Source organism: Palaemon carinicauda, chromosome 4 (genome assembly GCF_036898095.1).
Source record: "Palaemon carinicauda isolate YSFRI2023 chromosome 4, ASM3689809v2, whole genome shotgun sequence".
Lineage (NCBI taxonomy): Eukaryota > Metazoa > Arthropoda > Malacostraca > Decapoda > Palaemonidae > Palaemon > Palaemon carinicauda.
Window position 1 is genome coordinate 34,247,177 of NC_090728.1, and position 6,000 is coordinate 34,253,176.

The window sequence follows — 6,000 nt, forward strand, 5'->3', positions numbered from 1 at the left end:
TATATATATATATATATATGTGTGTGTGTGTGTGTGTGTGTGTATAAATAAATCTCAAGCAGGCTGGAATGGCAGTTTGAGTGATCTTTTATTTGAATTGGTCACAATAGTATGAAAGCGTTAAGATTGTTGTCCTCCTAAATGAAAATCTGGTCAACCTAATTGATGGTTGTATCCCTCATCGGGTGTTAAAGTACCGAATGATGATTGTAGACGTGCTTAAATGGAGAAGCAGGAGGCCTATCATTTTTGTGAGAGTAACAGATCAGATTTGACTTGGAATAACTATACTCAAGTAAGAACTGTTGCTCAGCCTGTTTATGTTTCACCTGAATAGGAATACAATTTGACCATAAACAAAACCTTTTCTGGTATAATCCAAGAACATAAGCGGTGGGCTACCCTTAAATCGGCACTCTTTGGTGTGGACTTAACAGTTCCTCCTTTACTTCAACCAGATGTCTCTGGCCCTCACTGACCAAAGGAAAGGGCAACCTTATTGGCTGATGTGTTTGACAGTAAGCAGAGTAATGAAAAACTCGCTCTTCCTCACTCCTGTTCTCCTAAGGCTAAATTAATTAGTTTAACTTTTCAGCTCCGTAATATTAAAACACTCTTCATGCTTATGAAGGTGTAGACCCAAATTATATTTTACTTTGTGCTGTATAAATACCACTGATTTCTTAGCTCCTAAGTTGTCTGTTATTTTCCGCAAGTTTGCAAGAAGAGGTTCTTTTTTTTTTTTGCACTTGTTGGAGGATTGGTAATGTTGCCTCATTAGGTAAATGCGTCTGTAATACCTCTAACTATGCTGAATACCATCCAATTTTCATAGCTCCCATATCATCTAAAGTTTTTTAATGTCTTTTGGAAAATCGTCTAAATAGGAATGTTGAAAGTAATAAAATGCTCTCTAGTTAGCAATTTAGCTTTTGCAAAGGCCTTGGAATATGTGATGCTCTTCTTAAAATTTCCAATGTTGCACATAAATCACTGGATGTATGACTGGCCTTGATCTCAATACTTTTTTTCACCAGGGTAATTACGGGGCCTTTATTTTCAAACTCAAACAGTTGGGAGTAGGTGGGTCTTTTCTTAACATCATCATAGGATGTTTTAAGCAATAGATTGCAAAGAGTTGTTGTTGATAGATATCCATAGTGAGTATAGGAATGATATCTGCTGTTCCTCAGGGTAGTGTTCTTGGCTAATTACTTTTCATACTATATACACATGACATGTGGTTTGGCCTTGAAAACAAGCTCGTTGCATATGCAGATGATGCTACTCTCTGTGCACCATCTCCATCTTCTGAATGTAGATCCGGGGTTGCTGAATCATTTAAAAGAGATCTAGCTGAAATTAGTGCATGGTGCAAATTATGTGGCATGAAGTTGAACCCAAACAAAACTTGAAGTATAATTGTAAGTAGGTTGAGGAAACTGGCTCCTCAACATCCGGATCTTTGCATTGATAATGTTTCTTTTTTTAATTATATGAAATTCCTTTAAATCTTTAAGTAAGATTCTTAATTGCAAATTCAATTCTGAGAAACATTTTCGGTCTGTTTCTTCTTTAATTGTACAAAAAAATGGCTTATTGAGAAAGCATTTTAAGAGTTTTGGTGATCAATATATTCCGAAGAAATTTTCTAATTCTTTTATTCTACCTTTTTTCGAGTATAGTTCTTCTACCTGGTCTTCAGCTGCTGACTCTCATCTTAATTTTTTTTAGACAAAACTTGCCGTCTATTAAATTTCTTATTTCTGATCTTGATATTGATCTCCAGCGCCGTTGTTCCTGTTAGTTTTTTATGCATGTAGCACAAGACTTTTCATGATCCTGACCATCCTTTACATTCAGATCTTCCCAGACTGTACCATTCTGTATGTAGTACTAGATATGCAGTTAATTCTAAGTTCTGCTTTCTCCATCATTAGGCTCAACACTGCACAGTATTCTAGAAATTATATTCCAGCCATGACAGATTGTCGACTGATCTTCCTAATCAGGCAGTTGAATCAGTGGAACTTCAGAAGTTCAAACTTGTAGCGAATGTTTTCTTGCTTTGTTAAGATAAGCTTGTTTATGTGCAAGGCTTTAGTGATATGATACTAGAAGAGTTCTGCCGTCACACATACAGACATACACACAGACTCTCACACTCACACCCCCCCCCCCACACACAAACACACACACACACACATATATATATACATATATATATATATATATATATATATATATATATATATATATATATATATATATATATATATATATATATTATTATTATTATTATTATTATTATTATTATTATTATTATTACTTGCTAAGCTACAACCCTAGTTGGAAAAGCAGAATGCTATAAGCCCAGGGGCCCCACAGGGAAAATAGCCCAGTGAGGAAAGGAAACAATAGAAAATAAACTTTTTTAAGAAGTGTAACAACATTAAAATAAATATTTCCTATATAAACTATAAAAACATATACATATATATGTATGCAGAAGAACCACAGGGAAAATAAAAATACGAAATATACGCTTAAGTCCTGACTAGTTTCGTGATACTTCTTCAGAGGACTGAAGAAGTATCACGAAACTAGTCAGGACTTAAGCATATATTTCGTATTTTCATTTTCCCTGTGGTTCTTCTGCACTGAAGAAGTATCACGAAACTAGTCAGGACTTAAGCGTATATTTCGTATTTTCATTTTCCCTGTGGTTCTTCTGCATCTGAGCATCACGTTTTCCTGTGATTTTTACGCATATATATGTGCATGTGCATGTCTGTCTGTATCTGTGTAAATATATGTGTAGCCTAGATATAATTTAACATGTTACTCTTTTAGGATAAAATATAGAACATAACATAAATGATAAGATAATGATAATGATAATATCGATTATTTAGTCTATAACGCGTCATTTCGGTTTGTTTGTTTGCAGGGCAGCCTGGTCAGTATTGTTTGATGAAAAGTGAAGTACCATGTCCGCAGATTCTGTTAGACAAATCTCGATTCAATACTACAGTATATTAGTCTACGAACAATTCTTGTTACAAATCATCATTACCATAGCCTGTTACATTTATAACGGCCATGAATCTTGCGAGCATTATAAAACAAAATATTTGGCAAAAGGTTCTATATAATGAGGATTTCATTAAAGATAATTTACCTGATATAATGTCATCTTGAATAACAATATTCCAGGTCTTGTAATGTTAGAGGTTTTAAAATATACATTAAAATCAGTTGTTTTTTGCTCGCACAGCGGACAGCAGGCAGGAAGGCAGGCAGCAAGCACGCTAGCCACAACCGCAAGGCTGATAAGCACCAAGATCTGATAGGTTCTGAGACACTGCCGTTGTGAGCATTAACAAAACATGCGGTTTCCTTTCCGTTCAGTGATGATGAGTGAGAAGAGTCACCCGACACTGAACTAGATCACCAGTCCACAGAGGCCGTAGTCATGGACTGATGGCGTTTACAGAAATGAGACGGAGAGGGAGTCCGGGAGAGCGAAAACTGCATCTTTGGGTTTATGAAAATCAAGATGGGAAATGGTTTCGTCTACTTTGTTATTTTCTCGGCATTCGTTTAGACTTAAGAGTTATTAGACATTTGCGATATGACCATTTTTGGAGGTCTTAATTGCCAAAGCATTTCCATTCAGATGCTCGCTAGTGTGCTAAGTTCAGGAGTAATAAAACTCATATTTACCAAAATTTCGGAAAGAGGACAACAGGAGTTTCGTGGTCATGGTCGACCCAGAGATGAAGCGTTGAACTTGTATAGTCACTGCCATGAAATATTCAGCTTGTCTGCACAATATAGATACACGTTTCTGGACAAAAAAATAGCACCTCATAATCCTGAATATACTTCCTCTCAATATGACACAGATTTTCCTGTTATTAGTAGCCTTTTATTATACTTACAAGAATCTCTATTCTAGGCTTTTCTGATTTCACCTCTGTGCAGGTATTTTACAAGGGTTAGCCAACTGTTGGTTGTTTAGCTTACTTAACAATGCCCATATATCATAAATTGTTTGTGGTTGCCTTTACTGATTAATTTTAAGGTTATCTCCTTAACGCAACTATAAAATCTATATTTGATGAACTACGGGTTACTGTAACTCTAATTTGGTTGTACGCAAATGTTATTGAAACAAAATTCATACTTAGTAGTGTTCTTAATTAGCAATTGTGAAATTTCGAGGTTTATGATGGAATTTCTGCTGTTAGAAATAGCTATGGAAAAGCAACGTTGCAACAATGAAATTCTCGGATTTAGACGCAATTAAAATAGATTTTTATATTGTTCTACACAATGGTGCAAGTTTCAAAGCTAAATTTACAGAAATTCGACACAAGGCACTTCGCTAAAAGATAAATTACGGGAAGATTCAACTATTTCATAACGTGGATGAAATCAAAACGTAATGAATTTTTACCAAAAAGCCAGAAATCCGATGGAAGATGATTGCATATGCATTATGAATAAACTAGTGTAAGCGACCGGTCAAAAATAACGGTGTGATATTTCGATAGACATGCACACATACACGTATACGCACAAGCTTCCCTTCTTACCAGGGAATGGCTACACCCTCTTCCCCCAAAACCGAAGGATGAAGAGAGCTGAGCCTGATCGAAAAGAAATATACAGTACGTGTATAGATACACACATACATACATACATATATATATATATATATATATATATATATATATATATATATATATATATATATAATAATAATAATAATAATAATATTATGTACTTATACACTTGCTCTTTATCATACTGGGGAGATAATTCAACGCAGGACGTGACAAGATTTTGAAATGAACTCTAGAAATATAAAAGAATTCTCCAGAGCTATTATTTTTTCGCCCTATTCGTCTACTTGTCTTATGTAGTGAACAACAAAACTCATAGGCTGTTTGTACCCTTGCACTGGTATCCTCAGTCTTTGACTTGCTTTAATATATAAAAAAAAAAAATCATCCTGGTTATGAAATTATTGCTTCATCATTTAGCAAGAGAAGTGATCTGCTGGCATACAGAAGTCAACAAAAATATTTTGTTCTCATGATGACTTCCATATAAAAAAGTATTTTAAAAATAAACTTATATGTGTTTGTGATATGAAAAGGGGAAAATTGAGGTATAAGATTTTATTTCTATTTTATGAGTATGTAGAAGACTGAATTTTAATTAACTTTAGAGCAAGGGCATTTAACTAATGGTTAAATAGGAAGTGTTGGGATAAAGGCAAAACAAAGAAATAACATTTTCTATAGGGAAGATTCCCATGGAGAGAGAGAGAGAGAGAGAGAGAGAGAGAGAGAGAGAGAGAGAGAGAGAGAGAGAGAGAGAGAGAGAGAGAGAGATCAAATTCTTCACCTATTGGTGCAATTTACCTAAAATAAGTAGCGCAATTCCCTCGTGAACACAGTTTCCAGATGAGAGAATCCCCGATTCACAGAGAAATAATGTGTGTGAGTTTGTTCTCGGGAAAACTCGTGGCTAGAAAGCATCTGGAAGCGAGTGCAGTCAGCTGGTCTCCTTTGGAGGAAGAGTCAGGCGCATAGTTGATCCTCGCGCTCCTCAGATATTGTACCTCAGCAATGTAAGTATTCCATCTGCGGTTGGTTCCTGTCTTTGCTAGCTGGGATACTCATTTCTTCCTTCATCTTTACGGTTACCTGAATGAAATTATTCATTTTGAAAGTTTATCCAACCACTTTTAATAAAAAAAATTTTCTAACATCATGTGGCTACAATGTATGAGGCATTTTGGCCTACAGCTTAGGGAGTGACTAATGAATTCTAAACAAAGTTGGCCAGGTGTCTAGGCCATTGGCTTTGCAAGTGGACATCTATATGTGTGAATCGGACATTGTCAGAGCCTATGCAACATGCGAACATATAGAAAAAGAGTTCTAAATGCCGGTATATATTTTCAGCAGCAAGTAGCAACGAATG

General features: G+C 35.4%; 1 protein-coding gene across 1 annotated transcript in view; it reads left to right on the forward strand.

Moving 5' to 3' along the window:
- Window positions 1–6,000, forward strand: part of LOC137639366 (uncharacterized) — a 99,602-nt gene that overhangs the window by 1,892 nt on the left and 91,710 nt on the right. The gene's annotated exons all lie outside the window — the stretch shown is intronic.